This window comes from Tamandua tetradactyla, chromosome 5 (assembly GCF_023851605.1).
Source record: "Tamandua tetradactyla isolate mTamTet1 chromosome 5, mTamTet1.pri, whole genome shotgun sequence".
Classification (NCBI taxonomy): Eukaryota; Metazoa; Chordata; class Mammalia; order Pilosa; family Myrmecophagidae; genus Tamandua; species Tamandua tetradactyla.
In genome coordinates, this window is record NC_135331.1 from 149,612,974 (window position 1) to 149,633,843 (window position 20,870).

Genomic DNA, 20,870 nt, shown 5'->3' on the forward strand with positions numbered 1-20,870 from the left:
CTACAGGTTCTGCTGATCCTCCCATTGAGTGGCAGGGCTCACGTCATTATTAGGAGAGAATTTTATTTAAAAGTGTCATCTTAAACTTCAAGGATGTCCATTAAACATCACAATTTAAATGCCAAAGAAGAAGCCATGTTGTCAAAATGCCCACTTAACCCACTCAAATATCTCAAACCCACCTTTTGCTGACCTTTTATAATCCAATTTTTAAGGTTTTTTTGTTTGTTTTTTTTTAAAGAAAAAGTATACAAAAACACGTTGGTAAACGCTAACTGTCCATATTCACATAGAGACACAGTGTAATCTCCGAGCTCATTATACAGAGAAAGGAGGGAGAAAGCTAGAATTCTATGTACTACTATATGGAGGCCTAGCACCTTCCAGCTTCCAACAGAGCAAAGAGAGCAGAAGGTTCTTTTTTCCCACAGAGCACGGTGGTGTGTTGATTCCATAAAGTGTTTTGTCTAGAGAAGAAGGGATAAAAATGACTTCAGTACAAAAATGGGTAGAGAGTTTTTTCCTACTATATTATGCACAAGGTATTTCCCCCAAATAAGTTGAGAATTATGGTGTAAAGGATAGAAAAAAGACCTCAAAAACAAGGCAACTGAGCACAAGAGGAAAAAGAAAAAGACTGCAACTTGCTCCCAGGGACTAGAGAAAATTGAAAAGAGAAGATTGGAATCCATCAGTGTTCCATTGGTCTTCTTCTCCTTCATTCTCCTCTCCTTCCTCTCCCTCATAATTATCTTTATCTTTTTCCCTTAATCCCCATGTCCTTCCTCATTAATAACTTCCAATCCTTCTTCATCATCCACATCTTCTTTCCCTTCTTCATCGTCCATGTCAGGAACCAAATAGTACTGTAATGGAGTTGGCCAAATATCATCTTTCATGACCTCTCCTAGCTCATCTGTACCTGCATCACAATGGTTAGTAAAGCAGGGAAAGAAGCTCTCTGGTTTTTGCTGCTGCCTCTTCCTTCTGGCTTTATTCTGTGTTTAACTTGAATGTTTCTTCAAGTCCTTTCCAGTTTTCCATCTGATTTCAATTGAGTATGAGGATGGTTCACCACTCTCATTCAGATGAAACCCTTTGAAGAGAACCTTGTTTTTAAAGTAAGGATTTTCATCAAAATAAAAATCTATCCTGTAACCTGACTTAATATTCTCAAATTCTGTCACTTCAGCTCTGGTCAAATAATGCAGTGCCTCTTCATCCTCCTTCCCAAGCAATGCAGACACTTGTGGATGGTTGACAAATGTTGATACCCCAAAATCTGGGATTCCGGCAATTAATTCTGACCTCTTCCGAAAGAATGGTTGGCAGAGTTTCAAAATCTCCTTACTGGCTTGTTCATTAAGTCTGTCTATTTCATCAGTATGTTTAATTTCTTCCTGCTGTTCCTTTTCTCCTTTTGGCAAGCCCAGAGCAACCAGTTTCCTCTGACCTGGGAGCAGAAAGCAGATCTATTTTCCTCATTTGAGGCAGGAGTGAAGACTGGTGTTTGGAGCTAGGCTCCAATAATTAGAGCGAAAGAGAAGTGTTTGTCTGGATGAAGCTCAGAAAACTATATGCCATGCCACTCATTCACTCATCTAGCATAACATAGCCCCATTCAGGCAAGGAATACATCATGAGTCAATAGGATGCCATGATTCTTCTTTGTCCATCTTCACAACAAACTCTCAAACAACTTTGAGGTCCCCGATAATAAGTGAGGAATAATCACATAGACATTTCACAACAAATTAAAGAAAATGGACAACTAGAAAAAATTCAGATCCAGCTCCTTTTAATCTAGGCATATAGTTGAAAGTCGAAGGTTGATATTAAGTTTAAGATAATCTTAGGATGATAAGTGCATGATGGAGATCCTATGTTATAGAAACATACTCCTTCAGCAATAAAATCTCAACAGTACTGTCTTTGAGCAAAATTTTGAGGATAACAAAATTATTTTTGGCTTGCTCCTAGCCTTTTTTCATACCCTCAGCCTTCAAGATAACTGTTGCTCATGCGATACCTCCTCTCTCTCATTCTTTTATGCCAGAATTTCTATCGTGGAGAATGCGAATCCCAGTAGAATAGCATTTTACTATGGAATCAGGAGGGGCACTTGAATGAGGAAAGGGAGAGGGAACATTTAAACCTAAGAAATTGGTTAGCATCCTGTACCTTCTCTATCATTCACTTTGCCTCTTTTATTGACCTTGTTGCTGATCCATGATCTGTGAGAATAAGATCTATGTGTGTGTGTGTGTGTGTGTGTGTGTGTGTGTGTGTGTGTTTTAGCACAGGCAGGCACCAGGAATTGAACCCAGGTCTCTGGCATGGCAGGCAAGAACTCTGCCCGCTGAGCCACCATGGCCTCTGTGGGTTTTTTTTTTTTTTTTTTTTTACCATTCTGTTGACAGTGTTTTTCATGATACTTGACTAAGCAGTCGTCTAGATCCTGGTCACAGACATTGTGAGAGACCTTTATGCCATTAGTAATGAAGATAAAAGTAATTCCCGTGTAGGTCAGTCATAAAATCTGAAACAAACAGATCACAAGCTTCAATAGCAGCCAGATATGAGGGAATACAAAAAATCATATATTTTGTCTGAGTCAAAATCATGTAGAAAGTCTAGAAAATCCTCATGCAATTAGAAAACAGCTAGAGAATTAGAACATTACTGAACTCTGCAGGAAAACAAATAACCTCAAGAAAAAATTATTTGTGATTTTTTTTTTTTACCTCAGATAACCTTTACAAGATATCATTTACTATAATTTCACGGAAAAAATACATAAGAATATATATCATGGGTAATTTAAGCCAATGAAAGTCATTATTTAGCAAGTCTGAAATTGATAGAACAACCATAGCAGATGACTAAATAAAGGTCTTCTATAGCAAGAAAAGAACAAATCAGAATAAAATTTAAGCTTTGAGAATATGCAGTTGCATTTTTGAAGCCCACTACTGATGTTTATGAGCTTAAGAGAATATCATGAGATGGATTTTAAACTGTTAGACTCAAGAGACAAATAAAGACCCTAAATTGTTATGCTTGGCAGTGCTATGGCTTTGGAAAAAAAGAGATCAATAAAAGTAGCAAACAAACAGGAAAAAAACCAATAGGGGTGTAAGTATTCTGAGTAGAAAGTTAGTGACAAATTAATTTGATTGTGTTGTATAAAAGCTAAGAAAATATTCAGCTTCCACATTTATTAAAATTCATAAATGTGGAGGCCTTGAAAATGTGGGGGCCTATTTTTCAGGCAGCATACTCAATCTCTTTTCTGAAGACAATTTTATATAAAATATATGATAGTAAAAATACCTTAGCAATGATTACTATAAATGTTGTAAGAAGGAGTATAAAGGCAAAGGACGATTCACTACTATCAACATCCTCAAAAGAATAATGAGCTCAAGATCTCTTTCCAACTGGCTTCAGTTCTGCAGCTGAAACATTGTTCCTGGTACTCTGGCAGCTGATTCAGGCTGCTGATTGTTGAAGTTTCCCATAAGAAAACCGGTGTCCTAAACCCTGGTGGATCCCCAGGAATTGTGCTTGCCGAGATTATTTTGATTTTACAGGGCAAAGGAAATGGAAAATGGACTTTAAAATCTTCTATTCATGGTGCACAAATCCAAATGCTCAAAATACTCTCATGAACCGTAAATCCAAACCACCCAGTGAGTCAGGAGCCATGCAAAGAAATGACGATTCCCAGAAGAAAACTTGAAAAATATTAAAAGTAAACTTTCTACCTAACTTGAAGGGAATTGCAGTTACCTTCCCTTTTAAGGAAACTGAAATTTGTTTGCTCTCTAATATGTATTCTCCCCATTCCGAATGCCTGTACTCAGTCAGTTTTGCTCCCAATTCCCCACAAAAACTATTCTTACTCTTGTCTACTCCATGTTCTTCCACAGGAAATTTTAAGTCCATATCTTTCTCTTTTCATCATGGCCACATTTGACAGAATTGGTTTTTCACGTCTTCAGGAAACATTTAGCACAACCCTGGGAATGAGCACCACTGTCTCTTTAGTATCCACCAAAGCCATCATCACACACTCTAGCCGAGAGACTCTTCAGCCCTTTGGCTTCACCTATTGGGGCTCTAAAAACTTAATTTTTTAAAGTATTCTGTCTGCACCCGTGCTCTAGGTGGTTCCATTCATTTACAGGCATTAAAAAACCATCTGTATTCTGTGGATTCATAAAATACAATCTTAACTTCTTTGAACTCTGGGCTTACATATCCAGTTTCTTAATCCACTTCCTGTCTGATAGGAATCTCAAATTTAATATATCTATATCTGAACCTGAATTCTATTCTACTCAGTCTTTTCCAGCTCAATAAACATCTTCATCTTTCCAGTAGCTCAGGTTATCAATTATTCCATCGTCCTTGACGCCTATCTTTCTCTAACAATCTTAAACTTCCACTTCTCACCTCCTCCCCTGTGATACCCTGGTCCGTATTCCTACTGTCTCCGGCTTGAATTATTGCAATAGCCGTCTAACATGTTTTCCTATTCTGTCCTTTACTCCCTACAGTTGATTCTCAAGACAATAGCCAGAAATGCATTATTTTCATAAATTCCAATTATATTACTTTTCTAGCCAAAGCCTCAAGGATCTTCTCAACTAATTCAGAGTAAAATCCAAAGCCCTGACAATATGTTTTGACCTCATATTCAACAGTTTTGCCCCTTGAATCTTGAGTTTTATTGCCCTTCTTACTCTTTCCAAATACTTCCATGTCAGGGAATACACACCAGCTTTTCTACCTGCCTATAATGTTTTCTCCCAGATGTCATCATGGCCTGAATTCCCTTGGTCCTTAGGTCTCAGCTCAATGAGGTCTTTCCTGTTTATCATATATAAAATACTTCTTCCATTTTACTTATGAAGTTCTAACAGACTATATGTCCACATGCTTATTCTTTTTTGTCTGTCTTCTCCACTAAATTGAACTCTGGGGGAGCAAGGATTGTTTGTTGTTGTTGTCATTGTTTTCCCTGATTTTGTTCACTATATTCCCAGCATGAAAGACAGTGCCTAATATATTATAATTGCTCAATAAATGCTTATTCAGTGAATGAATGAATGAATGAATGGCTCTATCATCTATTCTGTACAACATTGAAAACACTAACCTTCTTCATTTTTTGTTCAGTTTTATTACTGAAACTTTTTAAAATAAAATCAATATGTTTATTTTATTAAATATTCATATGCACTAACAAAAAGAATATATATGCAAAGTAAGAATAACAAAGGAAACACCATTTGCCTTCCACCCATATGACATATAGAACATCACTTCTATCTTTAGTCATTTGCATCCCTCTCTTGATTTATATTTTCCTCCCTGCATCTAGAAATAACTGGCATCCTAACTTTTGCACTTATCATTCTTTCTTTTTCTTTGTAGTCTTAAAAGATATGGTTCAGTTCCTAAACAATATATTTAGTTTTCAAATTTTCTATTGTATACAAATGGAATCATTAGACATGCATTTTCTGCAACTTGCCTCATTTCGCTCAACTTATTTTTTCTTAAGATTTGTCTATTCATTAATGTATTTCTTAAATATTTCTTGAGCACTTTCTATACCATATTCTATGCTCTTGAAATACATCAATCAACAAAGAAGATAAAGATTCTATCTTCATGGGGTTTGCATTCTAGCAGAGGAAGGCAATACCTAAGTATGTTCTTGAGTTTCCAGTCTGCTAAAACAAGTACCATAAAATGGATTGGTTTAGCGATAGGAATTTATTGGCTCATGGTTACAGAGGATAGAAGGCTTTTTCCACCAGGGTGGTATCTTTTGGCTAGGGTTCCTTGGCTTTTCCATCATATGGCAGTGTACATGGCAACATTTTCTCCTTTCTCTTCTGGGTTCTGCTAACTACCACTCCCCATAACTTCCTCTCAGTGTCTAATTTCCTTTGCTTATAAAGACTTAAGCCATATTGGACTAAGATGCACCCTCATTCAGTTTGGGCTCTCCTTAACTAATAACATTTTGAGAAGGCCTATTTACAACTGGGCTCACACCCACAGGACCGGGGTTTGGGACCTGAACATGCCTTTAGTGAAGGACATAATTCGATCCCCAATAGTAAGTACAAAATTTAATTTAGGGCGGGTCATGGTGGCTCACTGGCAGAGTTCTCGCCTGCCATGCTGGAGACCTGGGTTCAATTCCTGGTGCCTGCCCATGCTTAAAAAAAAAAAAGAAAGAAAAGTTAATTTAAATATGAAATATATTGAAGGTGAAAATTACAAAGGCAAAAAAATGTGTAGCATAAGGGGGGTCAGCATGACTATGGAGGGGTACTTGTCTGTATTAAATAGGTTAGTCAGGGGAGGCCTCTTTGAAGAAAATTTTGAGCCAAGATGTGAAGAAAGTGAGGAGATTCGGCATATTGATTTATAGGGGAAGAGAATTCCAGGTGGGGGGAGCAACTAGAGCAAGCACATTAAGGCAAGAGTACGACTGATGTGCTTGAGGAAGATCAAAAGGCCAATATGACTGCAGTGTACAAAACAACAACAGACAAGGCCATACACTTAACAACAGAGAGCAGGGAGGCTCCAGAGCCCATAGCACCCTGCAAGTCATGTAAGGAATTTAAGGGAGTCACCACAGCATTTTGAGCAGAGTGGTGACACGATACAATTTATATTTAAAAGTATTTCTCTATTACTAAAATGAAAATTAATGGTGGGGTAAAGATGAAGGTAAAAGTTCAGTTTGGAGGCTATTTCAGTGACCTAAGCCTAATAGAGTGTGCTGGTTTAAATTTGTGGCAGACCCCAGAAAAGCCATGTCGTTTAGTCCTCATTCAATGTTGCTGACTGGGAACTTTTCGATTGTTCCCATGGAGACGTGACTCATTCGACCGTGGATATTAACTTTTGATTAGAGGGAGATAAAACTCCACCCATTCCAGGTGGGCCATGACTGGAATTCTTTAAAAGAGGAGACATTTTGGAGACAGTCCCTTTTTAGGGCTCCCTTTTTAGAGTCTCCCTTTTAAAAGCCATTCTGTTTTGGTAAATTGCATTCCAGAAGCTAGCAAACTAGAACATAGAGAGTATCTTGAAAAATTGGATGTGTATGTAAGAAAAAGAGAGATCAAGAATGATTCCATAGTTTTTGTTCTAAGTAACTGGAATGATGCAATTTCCATTCACTGAGGAGGTAATATATACCTATCCCAGTTCCATTTAACTTTGTCCTATGTAGAAGGTGATGGATCATAGGAAATTATAGTGGGCTATCATAAATTCAATCAAGAGGTATCTCCAATTGCATTTGTTCCCTAATGGAGCTAGTGAATATACACTCTGACACCTGGAAAATTAGCTCTCAAGCTGGTGATTGCATTTTTATCTTAATGCCAATAAACAAAGAGCCTCAGAAGTCACTTACTTTCAACTGGCAGAATATAACTGCACAGTATTTCCACAAGGCTTCATCAGTCCTGGCCTGGCTCCATGTTTTAGCTCAGCGAGACCTTAATTATCTTGTTTCCAATATGAAATCATGCTGGTCCATTACATTGATTGCTCATTCTCACAGGACATATTGATTGGTAAATAACAAGTCCCTAGATACCTTGAAAGAGGCATGCCTGCTAGACAATGGAAAGTAAATACATGGACTTTTAGAAGCTTGCCACTAAAATAAATTTCCTGAATGTTCAGATGTCTAGAGCATGTTGGAATAACCCCTCCAAAGTGTAAATAAGTTGTTGCACCAAGGATCCCTTAATTGTTAAGAAAAAAGTAAGTACCTGCTAAACCTTTTTGGATTTGGAGACAACATATACCAAAAATTTAGTGTTGCACAATTTGTGTACATATTCGGAAATAGGTTGGAAATGTTTCTCCAACCCATTTATTGACAGCTTTGAGTATAACTCAGAGCAAAGTAGGCCCTTCATCTGGCCCAGACTGTAGGAGTGTTGCCACTTGGCACTTATGATCCATTGCATTCAATAGTGTTCCAAGTGCCTCTTATCAGATTGCAGTGCTCTCTGGAGACTACATCAAGATCTGATGGCAAATTGAAGTATATATACATGGGTTTTGGAAAGAAAACTCATGCCCTCTGAATAGAAAACATGAACTGCTCATATTGAACTGGGTGCTATTTAATTGGCCAACACCATAAAGTTGGGTATGTTTAGTATCATGTAGATAAATCATACAGAAAAGGTCTTAGGAGTAAAAATATCTGTTTAAATATGAATTCTCAGTGTAAATGAGGAGGCATTCAATGACCAGTCGGAAAACAAGACTTATTCTGTTAATGTTGATCATTCTTTCTCATTAGCGATTTCAGTGCTTACTCATTGGACTTATTAAACAAGAAGCCAAAAACATTGATTTGCATAACATCTTCTAGACGTAACTTCCTGCTCCTACAATCCCTCTACCCCTCTGCCACCATATTTGACCTGGCTACAATCACTGTTGAATACCCCATGTGCCAGAGACAAAGAACAATATGCAGCCTATTGGTGATAATCGATTATACTACACCTCTATATCATAGAGAAGATAACAGAAAGAACTTGTTTCCAGCGGAATAGAAACCTACTAGGTATGGATTTGGCATTCCTGCCTACTTTTGTCAGAAAAAACTCTTGAGGAATTAGAAGGCTATGTATATTGTCACAGCATTCCATGCACTATTGCTTCTAAAGAACTTGCTTAGTGAGAGGAGAGAGACAGTGGGCTGATGCTATGAGATTCTGTGATCTTTCCTATAATATATCCCATAATTCAGAAGCAGCTAACCAAAAGGAATAGTGAGAAGGAATACTAAAAACTCAGGTATGCCAACTTTGTAAGGCTGGGCTAATATACAAGTGGAAGCTAAGTGATGCTTTGAAAAAAATGTGAAAGGGAGAGAGACAGACACATCTTACTATTTCACCTAATGACCCACCAAGGCTGCCGAATAAGGTTTTGCATTGTGTACTCTGATTTTTCTGCATCTATTGTGAAAATCTTATTAGTTTTCTCCTTTCCTGATAAGGTGGAATATTTAAATTGAATATATTTTTAAGGATAAACCAAACAGTCACTCCTCTGATAAACTTAAATTGCACAATTTTGCTATTATATTTGCTAGAGCTTTTCCATCTATGTCCCTAAATGAGAATGGCCTTTTTTTTTTTCCTTGTATTGCTCCTTTTAAAATTTTTGCTGTTGTTGATGTTAGACTCATAAAATCAGTTGGGGAGTTTTTCCTCATTTTCTATTACCTGGAAGAATAAGGTTAGAGGTTAAGATTGAAATTACTACTTTGAGAATAGCAAATATTTCTATAAAGCTGTATGAGTCTGTTCTGTTTGGTTGCTTGCTTATTTGTCAGGAATATTTTAAAATTATTTACTCAATTGTTTTAACAGTTAGAGTATTCTTTTTCTACTAATTCTGGAGTCATAAGAATTATCAGTTATGTTAAATTTCTCAAATTTATTCACATATAGTTGTTTGTAACAATCTCTTATCATTTAAATCTCCACTGCTAGATTAGGTATGTTCTCTTTCATCCTAATAATGTTTACTTCTATTCTAAAACATTCACGTACACAAACGCATATCCTTCAATTCAACTTACCCCTCAAACCAAAGCCTCACTATTCACATCAGAAAACACCTGTAAAAAGGAGGGTGCAACGCGAGCAACAGTATATTTTCTTTATCAATTTTTTATATTGCTACATTAAAGAAAAATACCCCAAAACTTAGTAGACTAAAACAAAAGTGACCTGTTTCTCAGAATTCTGTGAGTTGACAGGGCATGTTCCTTTTGTTGATTTCTCATAGACAGCTCATGTGGCTGCATTTGATAAAAGTTGGCTTGGTTGGATGGTCCGAGATTTTCTCACTCATATGTCTGTCAGTTGGCTGGGCCACCTTCATTTTCTTCCATGCGGCCTCTCCCTCCTCCACTAGCCTAAACTGGCTGCCTATCTGGGAGTCATTTGTTGGCATTTAAATTGGGAAAATGATATCGAGAATGCCTCTTATGGCCTAGACTCTAGGACTGCTCTGAAGTTACTTCTGTCACATTGAATAAATAAAAACAATTTACAAGAATAGCCTAGATTCAAGGAGTGGCAAAATGCCCCCTACCTCTTGATGGGGGCCCCTGCAAATAAAAAATGTGGCTCTATTTAATCTATTATATTCTATCCTCTGGCCACAGTGATTTGCATGCTTCCTGTGTACTAATTGCACTCACCCTTCCAAAGACCCCCCAAATTGTCATCCAATCATGGTATCAGAATTTAAAACTTTGTTTTTGTACTCTGCATCAGGTCTGGGTGAAGCTTCTCAGCTGTCTGTTCTCTACTACGATTTCTCTTGGTACAGAGTCCTGTGAAATAAAGAAATGCATACCTACCACCACCATCCCCTAACATAAAATGATGAAACAAGTACCTTTACAAAACCATGTTCAGTGAAATAGACATTTAAATTTTATAAAGTAAGGAAAACGAGGAGCATTAAAGTTAATGGCCTATAGCAATTCTGAAATCCAAGTGGGCACAAGCTATGAGTTTTCCTTGTTTTAGAAATGGAAATGATACTTGATACTTGATGTTGATCCATTTTTGTGTCCTATGAGTGGTTCCCCCATGCGCTTTTGTTTTCATAAGATCTTGGCTGTGCCCTCTGAGCTTTGCCTCAACCTTGAGCTCATGGCTCCACCTTCTGAGATATCCTTTAATTCACTTTGATATGTCCTTGTATATTTTGTCACAAGCTCATGGTGTTTTGGCTCACAAATTTCTTTTACAATTTTCTGAGATTCCTATTAATCTGATTGAAGTTACTCAATGATCCAAAAGATATACCCATATCCATTTTGAGACATTGCTCTTTCTATTCAAGCGGTGTGTTTGTGTGTGTGTGTGTGTGTGAAACTGCTAAAGAGTAACACCCTTAACATTTTTAGAGGATTTATTTTTCTAGCTGAGATGATCTTCTAGGTAGAGACTTAAATTTTCTGAGGTTTTTTTTTTTTTTTTTTTTTTTTTTTTTTTTTTTTTTTTTTAAAGGAAAGACAGAGAGAAGGAAGGAAGGAAGGAAGAAAGGGAAACATTTTTAAACATTTTCTTGTTTTATTGTATTCTGTTTCTCCGTTTTTGTTACATGGGCTGGGGCCGGGAATCGAACCGAGGTCCTCCGGCATAGCAGGCAAGCACTTTGCCCGCTGAGCCACCGCGGCCCTCCCTTTTCTGAGGTTTTAACACGTAGTTTGTTCCTTACCATGAGTTCATTTCCTATTTTGAAATTCACTTTTTTGTGAGAACAGAAAGGAGAAGAGAAACAGGTTTATTTCCCAGTCCAGTAATACACTGGGTCTTCTATACTTCGTCTAAATTTTGCTATCTCCATCAACAGGTCTTTCCTTATTATCTCTGTCTTCCTTTATCTCATCATATAAAGCCATAAGAAGCCAACTGACAGTTTTAACATTGTCCAGAAATTTGTTCTTCCTGATTCACAAGTTTTTTCAGTAATTTTTTTTAATACTTCCAAGATATCAGGGAAAATTTTTGCCTATTGTTCCTCCACTAGAAAATACAGGTCACTTTTTCTCAAGCTTAAAATGTAATTTCTTCAGGTTTCCCCCAGAGTCTACTAATAGTTTTCTTGTTGCATCTCCAGTCTCTTCCCACTGCCTGCTCTTAAAACTAATGCTGCATGTTTTAGATTTTTGGTGTGGCAGCAACGCATTTCTAGGCACTGATTTCTGTATCAATTATTTGTTGCTGTGTAACAAATTAATCCAGAATTTAGTAGCTTAAAACAACAATTGTCTATTAATTCTTAGGTTCCAGTGGGCTGTATGTGTGTTTCCACTGCTGAATTCTCCAATCTTTTTTTTTTTATTAATTAAAAAAAGAATTAACAAAACAATTAGAAATCATTCCATTCTACATGTACAATCAGTAGTTCTTAATAACATCACATAGTTGCATATTCATCATTTCTTAGTACATTTGCATCGATTTAGAAAAAGAAATTAAAAGACAACAGAATAAGAATTAAAACAATAATAGAAAGAAAAAAAAAAACAAAAAACCTATACCTCACATGCAGCTTCATTCAGTGTTTTAACATAATTGCATTACAATTGGGTAGTATTGTGCTGTCCATTTCTGAGTTTTTATATCCAGTCCCGTTGTACAGTCTGTATCCCTTCAGCTCCAATTACCCCTTCTCTTTTTTTTTTTTTTTTAATTAACGGAAAAAAAGAAATTAACCCAACATTTAGAAATCATACCATTCTACATATGCAATCAGTAATTCTTAACATCATCACATAGATGCATGATCATCATTTCTTAGTACATTTGCATCGGTTTAGAAGAACTAGCAACATAACCGAAAAAGATATAGAATGTTAATATAGAGACAAAAATAAAAGTAATAATAGTAAAATCAAAACAAAACAAAACAAAACAAAAACCTATAGCTCAGATGCAGCTTCATTCAGTGTTTTAACAAGATTACTTTACAATTAGGTATTATTGTGCTGTCCATTTTTGAGTTTTTTTTTTAATTTTTTTTATTTTTTATTTTTTTATTAACGGAAAGAAAGAAAAAAAAGAAAATAAAAATAAAAATTAAAAAAAGAAATTAACACAACATTTAGAAATCATACCATTCTACATATGCACTCAGTAATCCTTAACATCATCACATAGATGCATGATCGTCGTTTCTTAGTACATTTGCATCGGTTTAGAGGAACTAGCAACACAACAGAAAAAGATATAAAATGTTAATATAGAAAAAAGAAATAAAAGTAGTAATGATAGTAAAAAACAACAACAAAAAAAACCCTATAGCTCAGATGCAGCTTCATTCACTGTTTAACATGATTACTTTACAATTAGGTATTATTGTGCTGTCCATTTTTGAGTTTTTGTATCTAGTCCTGTTACACCATCTGTATCCCTTCAACTCCGATTGCCCATTATCTTACCCTGTTTCTACCTCCTGCTGGACTCTGTTACCAATGACATATTCCAAATTTATTCTCGAATGTCTGTTCACATCAGTGGGACCATACAGTATTTGTCCTTTAGTTTTTGGTTAGACTCACTCAGCATAATGTTCTCTAGGTCCATCCATGTTATTACATGCTTCATAAGTTTATCCTGTCTTAAAGCTGCATAGTATTCCATCGTATGTATATACCACAGTTTGTTTAGCCCCTCTTCTGTTGATGGAGATTTTGGCTGTTTCCATCTCTTTGCAATTGTAAATAATGCTGCTATAAACATTGGTGTGCAAATGTCCGTTTGTGTCTTTGCCCTTAAGTCCTTTGAGTAGATACCTAGCAATGGTATTGCTGGGTCGTATGGCAATTCTATATTCAGCTTTTTGAGGAACCGCCAAACTGCCTTCCACAGTGGTTGCACCATTTGACATTCCCACCAACAGTGGATAAGTGTGCCTCTTTATCCGCATCCTCTCCAGCACTTGTCGTTTTCTGTTTTGTTGATAATGGCCATTCTGGTGGGTGTGAGATGATATCTCATTGTGGTTTTGATTCGCATTTCTCTAATGGCCAGGGACATTGAGCATCTCTTCATGTGCCTTTTGGCCATTTGTATTTCCTCTTCTGATAGGTGTCTGTTCAAGTCTTTTTCCCATTTTGTAATTGGGTTGGCTGTCTTTTTGTTGTTGAGATGAACAATCTCTTTATAAATTCTGGATACTAGACCTTTATCTGATATATCATTTCCAAATATTGTCTCCCATTGTGAAGGCTGTCTTTCTACTTTCTTGATGAAGTTCTTTGATGCACAAAAGTGTTTAATTTTGAGGAGTTCCCATTTATTTATTTCCTTCTTCAGTGCTCTTGCTTTAGGTTTAAGGTCCATAAAACCGCCTCCAGTTGTAAGATCCATAAGATATCTCCCAACATTTTCCTCTATCTGTTTTATGGTCTTAGACCTAATGTTTAGATCTTTGATCCATTTTGAGTTAACTTTTGTATAGGGTGTGAGAGATGGGTCTTTTTTCATTCTTTTGCATATGGATATCCAGTTCTCTAGGCACCATTTATTGAAGAGACTGCTCTGTCCCAGGTGAGTTGACTTGACTGCCTTATCAAAGATCAAATGTCCATAGATGAGAGGGTCTATATCTGAGCACTCTATTCGATTCCATTGGTCGATATATCTATCTTTATGCCAATACCATGCTGTTTTGACCACTGTGGCTTCATAATATGCCTTAAAGTCAGGCAGCGCGAGACCTCCAGCTTCGTTTTTTTTCCTCAAGATGTTTTTAGCAATTCGGGGCACCCTGCCCTTCCAGATAAATTTGCTTATTTGTTTTTCTAATTCTGAAAAATAAGTTGTTGGGATTTTGATTGGTATTGCATTGAATCTGTAAATCAGTTTAGGTAGGATTGACATCTTAACTATATTTAGTCTTCCAATCCATGAACACGGTATGCCCTTCCATCTATTTAGGTCTTCTGTGATTTCTTTTAGCAGTTTTTTGTAGTTTTCTTTATATAGGTTTTTTGTCTCTTTAGTTAAATTTATTCCTAGGTATTTTATTCTTTTAGTTGCAATTGTGAATGGGATTTGTTTCTTGATTTCCCCCTCAGCTTGTTCCTTACTAGTGTATAGAAATGCTACAGATTTTTGAATGTTGATCTTGTAACCTGCTACTTTGCTGTACTCTTTTATTAGCTCTAGTAGTTTTGTTGTGGATTTTTCCGGGTTTTCGACGTATAGTATCATATCGTCTGCAAACAGTGATAGTTTTACTTCTTCCTTTCCAATTTTGATGCCTTGTATTTCTTTTTCTTGTCTAATTGCTCTGGCTAGAACCTCCAACACAATGTTGAATAATAGTGGTGATAGTGGACATCCTTGTCTTGTTCCTGATCTTAGGGGGAAAGTTTTCAATTTTTCCCCATTGAGGATGATATTAGCTGTGGGTTTTTCATATATTCCCTCTATCATTTTAAGGAAGTTCCCTTGTATTCCTACCTTTTGAAGTGTTTTCAACAGGAAAGGATGTTGAATCTTGTCGAATGCCTTCTCTGCATCAATTGAGATGATCATGTGATTTTTCTGCTTTGATTTGTTGATATGGTGTATTACATTAATTGATTTTCTTATGTTGAACCATCCTTGCATACCTGGGATGAATCCTACTTGGTCATGGTGTATAATTCTTTTAATGTGTTGTTGGATACGATTTGCTAGAATTTTATTGAGGATTTTTGCATCTATATTCATTAGAGAGATTGGTCTGTAGTTTTCTTTTTTTGTAATATCTTTGCCTGGTTTTGGTATGAGGGTGATGTTGGCTTCATAGAATGAATTAGGTAGTTTTCCCTCCACTTCGATTTTTTTGAAGAGTTTGAGGAAAGTTGGTACTAATTCTTTCTGGAACGTTTGGTAGAATTCATATGTGAAGCCATCTGGTCCTGGACTTTTCTTTTTAGGAAGCTTTTGAATGACTAATTCAATTTCTTTACTTGTGATTGGTTTGTTGAGGTCATCTATTTCTTCTTGAGTCAAAGTTGGTTGTTCATGTCTTTCCAGGGACCCATCCATTTCATCTAAATTGTTGTGTTTATTAGCGTAAAGTTGTTCATAGTATCCTCTTATTACCTCCTTTATTTCTGTGAGGTCAGTAGTTATGTCTCCTCTTCCATTTCTGATTTTATTTATTTGCATCCTCTCTCTTCTTCTTTTTGTCAATCTTGATAAGGGCCCATCAATCTTATTGATTTTCTCATAGAACCAACTTCTGGCCTTATTGATTTTCTCTATTGTTTTCATGTTTTCAATTTCATTTATTTCTGCTCTAATCTTTGTTATTTCTTTCCTTTTGCTTGCTTTGGGATTAGTTTGCTGTTCTTTCTCCAGTTCTTCCAAGTGAACAGTTAATTCCTGCATTTTTGCCTTTTCTTCTTTTCTGATATAGGCATTTAGGGCAATAAATTTCCCTCTTAGCACTGCCTTTGCTGCATCCCATAAGTTTTGATATGTTGTGTTTTCATTTTCATTTGCCTCGAGGTATTTACTAATTTCTCTTGCAATTTCTTCTTTGACCCACTCGTTGTTTAAGAGTGTGTTGTTGAGCCTCCACGTATTTGTGAATTTTCTGGCATTCCGCCTATTATTGATTTCCAACTTCATTCCTTTATGATCCGAGAAAGTGTTGTGTATGATTTCAATCTTTTTAAATTTGTTAGACTTGCTTTGTGACCCAGCATATGGTCTATCTTTGAGAATGATCCATGAGCACTTGAGAAAAAGGTGTATCTTGCTGTTGTGGGATTTAATGTCCTATAAATGTCTGTTAAGTCTAGCTCCTTTATACTAATATTCAGATTCTCTATTTCTTTCTTGATCCTCTGTCTAGATGTTCTGTCCATTGATGAGAGTGGGGAATTGAAGTCTCCAACTATTATGGTATTTGTGTCTATTTCCCTTTTCAGTGTTTGCAATGTATTCCTCACGTATTTTGTGGCATTCTGGTTGGGTGCGTAAATATTTATGATTGTTATGTCTTCTTGTTTAATTGTTCCTTTTATTAGTATATAGTGTCCTTCTTTGTCTCTTTTAACTGTTTTACATTTGAAGTCTAACTTGTTGGATATTAGTATAGCCACTCCTGCTATTTTCTGGTTGTTATTTGCATGAAATATCTTTTCCCAACCTTTCACTTTCAACCTATGTTTATCTTTGGGTTTAAGATGTGTTTCCTGTAGACAGCATATAGAAGGATCCTGTTTTTTAATCCATTCTGCCATTCTATGTCTTTTGATTGGGGAATTTAGTCCATTAACTTTTAGTGTTATTACTGTTTGGATAATATTTTCCTCTACATTTTGCCTTTTGTATTATATATATCATATCTGACTTTCCTTCTTTCTACACTCTTCTCCATACCTCTCTCTTCTGTCTTTTCGGTTCTGACTCTAGTGCTCCCTTTAGTATTTCTTGCAGAGCTGGTCTCTTGGTCACAAATTCTCTCAGTGACTTTTTGTCTATAAAAGTTTTAATTTCTCCCTCATTTTTGAAGGACAATTTTGCTGGATATAGGAGTCTTGGTTGGCAGTTTTTCTCTTTTAGTATTTTAAATATATCATCCCACTGTCTTCTAGCCTCCATGGTTTCTGCTGAGAAATCTACACATAGTCTTATTGGGTTTCCCTTGTATGTGACAGATTGTTTTTCTCTTGCTGCTTTCAAGATCCTCTCTTTCTCTTTGACCTCTGACATTCTAACTAGTGAGTGTCTTGGAGAACGCCTATTTGGGTCTAATCTCTTTGGGGTGCACTGCACTTCTTGGATTTGTAATTTTAGGTCTTTCATAAGAGTTGGGAAATTTCAGTGAAAATTTTTTCCATTAGTTTTTCTCCTCCTTTTCCCTTCTCTTCTCCTTCTGGGACACCCACAACACGTATATTTGTGTGCTTCATATTGTCCTTGAGTTCCCTGATACCCTGTTCAAATTTTTCCATTCTTTTCCCGATAGTTTCTGTTTGTTTTTGGAATTCAGATGTTCCATCCTCCAAATCACTAATTCTATCTTCTGTCTCTTTGAATCTATCATTGTAGGTATCCATTATTTTTTCTATCTTTTCTACTTTATCCTTCACTTCCATAAGTTCTGTGATTTGATTTTTCAGATTTTCTATTTCTTCTTTTTGTTCAGCCCATGTCTTCTTCATGTCCTCCCTCAATTTATCAATTTCGTTTTTGAAGAGGTTTTCCATTTCTGTTCGTATATTCAGCATTAGTTGTCTCAGCTCCTGTATCTCAATTGAACTATTGGTTTGTTCCTTTGACTGGGCCATGTTTTCAATTATTTGAGCATGATCTGTTATCTTCTGTTGGCGTCTGCGCATTTAGACAAATTTCCCTGGGTATTGGATCCAAAAGTTTGGAAGATTTTTCTGTGAAATCTCTGGGTTCTGTTTTTCTTATCCTGCCCAGTAGGTGGCGCTCGTGGCACACATTTGTCTGTGGGTCCCGCCAGTAAAAGGTGCTGTGGGACCTTTAACTTTGGAAAACTCTCACCGTCCAGGAGGTTCGCTAGCCGAAGCAGCTTGGAAGAGTGCGAGCCGGCCCGGGGTCCGAACACGGGGAGGGTTGCTGGCCGCCACAGCCTGAGAAAGCGTCCGTCCGAATTTCCTAGTCGGCCCGGAGCGACAAGCGTGGCAGGAGGGCGCCAGCAGCAGCGGCCCACCCGGGAGAGTGCACGTTCCCGGGGAGTCACGGGTTTGGAAGGGGCCTCCCCCACCCGTCACTGTTCTCCGCGGCCTGGGGATTTCCTATCCAATTCTCTCAGTTGGTCCCAGGGGCCGTGCGTGGTGTGGGCGCCAGCCACCGCGGTTTCAGGGGACCGCCTATCCAATTCTCCCAGCCGGCCCGGGAAGGGGGAAGGGAGTGACTCCGGCCGCTTGCCGCCCCGCCCGGTGAAGCCCGCGCGCCTCGGCGATCTCACCCGAGCGGCTTCTCTCATCCAGCCAGCCATTCCAGGATGGGGTACGCTGTCTTTTTTTATCTCTGTTGTGGCTTTCGGCACTGTTCTGTATCGTTTCTACTCCCCTAGTAGCTGTCCTGGAGAAGAAACTAAGATCCGCGTGTCTTACTAAGCCGCCATCTTCTCCGGAAGTCCGAATTCTCCAATCTTAAACTTTGTGATTATGCTCAGTTGAATGTCAAGGTGGGTGAAAAGTGCAATATGGCCCACTCTCCTGTCTGGAAGTCAGCTCTGATTGGCAGGAGCCCATCAAATTCTCCTTCACGTGGCCTCTAATTCTCCAATAGGCTACTCTAGCATCCTTATATATTGTTGTGTTGGTTTGAGAGGAAGTATGTCCCCTAGAAAAGCCATGTTTTAATCAAAATCCCATTTTGTAAAACGGCAGAATAATCCCTATTCAATACTGTATGTTTGAAACTGTAATTAGATCATCTCCCTGGATGATGTGATTTAGTCAAGAGTGGTTGTTAAGCTGGGTTAGGTGATAGCATGTCTCCACCCATTTGGGTGGGTCTTGATTGGTTTATTGGACTCCTATAAAAGAGGAAACATTTTGGAGAATGGGAGATTTGGAGAGATCCGTGAATGCTGGAGAACCATGAAGCAGAGAGTCCACGAGACAGAGACCTTTGGAGATGAAGAAGGAAAATGCCTCCTGGGGAGCTTCATGAAACAGGAAGCCAGGAGAAGAAGCTAGCAGATGATGCCGTGTTTGCCATGTGCCCTTCCAGATGAGCGAGGAACCCTCACCATGTTCACCATGTGCCTTTCCAGATGATAGAGAAGCTCTGACTGTGTTCACCATGTGCCCTTTCACTTGAGAGAGAAACTCTCAACTTTATTGGCCTTCTTCTTAAATCAAGGTATCTTTCCTTGGTTGCCTTAGATTGGACATTTCTATAACCTTGTTTTAATTAGGTCATTTTCTCGGTCTTAGAACTGTAAACTAGCAACTTATTAAATTCCCCTTTTTAAAAGCTATTCCGTTTCTTGTATATTGCATTCCGGCAGCTAGCAAACTAGAACAATTGTCTTAGGGCAGAGTTCCAAGAACATGAAAGTAGAAGTTGCAAAACTTAAACAACATCATTTCTGCCACATTCTATTGATTAAAGCAAGTCATAAGATGAGTATAGATTTAAGATAGTGGAAAATAGAGTTCCAGAGAAGATGGCGGCTTAGTAAGACGCGCGGGTCTTAGTTCCTCCTCCAGAAAAGCAACTAAAGAAACAGAAACAATACGAAACAGCTCCCGGAGCCACGACACAGACCAAAAAGACAGCATACCCCATTCTGGAACGGCTGAATGGGCAGGGAGAATCCGCTGCGGTGAGATACCCGAGGGGCGCGCGCTTTCCCGGGCCGGGGCGGCTGGCGACCGGGGCCCTTCCACACACGTGGCTTCCCGGTCCGACTGGGAACGTTGGATAGCGGGGCCCTCCCGCCATGCTTGGCGTCTCAGGCCAGCTGGGCAATTTGGACCGGTACTCCCTCAAGCCGCGGTAGCCGGCGACCCCCCTCCATGCGCAGTTTCCCGGGCCAACTGCGAGATTCCGATTGGCAAGTTAAAGGAGCCACAGCATCTTTTACTGGTGGGACCCGCAGACAGACGAGCACCATGAGCGCCACCTACTGGGCAGGAAAAGAAAAACAGAGCCCAGAGATTTCACAGAAAAACCTTTCAACCAGCCGGGTCCCACACCCAGGGAAATCTGATCAAATGCCCAGACACCAGCAGAAAATAATGGATCATGCTCGGAAAATTGAAGATATGGCCCAGTCAAAGGAACAAACCAATAGTTCAAATGAGATACAGGAGCTGAGACAACTAATGCTGAATATACGAACAGAAATGGAAAAACTCTTCAAAAACCAAATCAATAAATTGAGGGAGGACATGAAGAAGACATGGGCTGAACAAAAAGAAGAAATAGAAAATCTGAAAAATCAAATCACAGAACTTATGGGAGTGAAGGACAAAGTAGAAAAAGATGGAAAAAACAATGGATATCTACAATGGTAGATTTAAAGAGACAGAAGCTACAATTAGTGAACTGGAGGATGGAACATCTGAATCCCAAAAAGAAACAGAAACTATAGGGAAAAGAATGGAAAAACTTGAGCAGGGGATCAGGGAACTGAATGACAATATGAAGTGCACAAATATATGTGTTGTGGGTGTCCCAGAAGGAGAAGAGAAGGGAAAAGCAGGAGAAAAACTAATGGAAGAAATTATCACTGAAAATTTCCCAGCTCTTATGAAAGACCTAAAATTACAGATC

The 20,870-nt window shown here is 38.0% G+C and overlaps 1 pseudogene; it reads right to left on the reverse strand.

Moving 5' to 3' along the window:
• Positions 1–657: 657 nt before the first annotated feature.
• Positions 658–3,948, reverse strand: LOC143682370 (protein SET-like; annotated as a pseudogene).
• Positions 3,949–20,870: the final 16,922 nt, after the last annotated feature.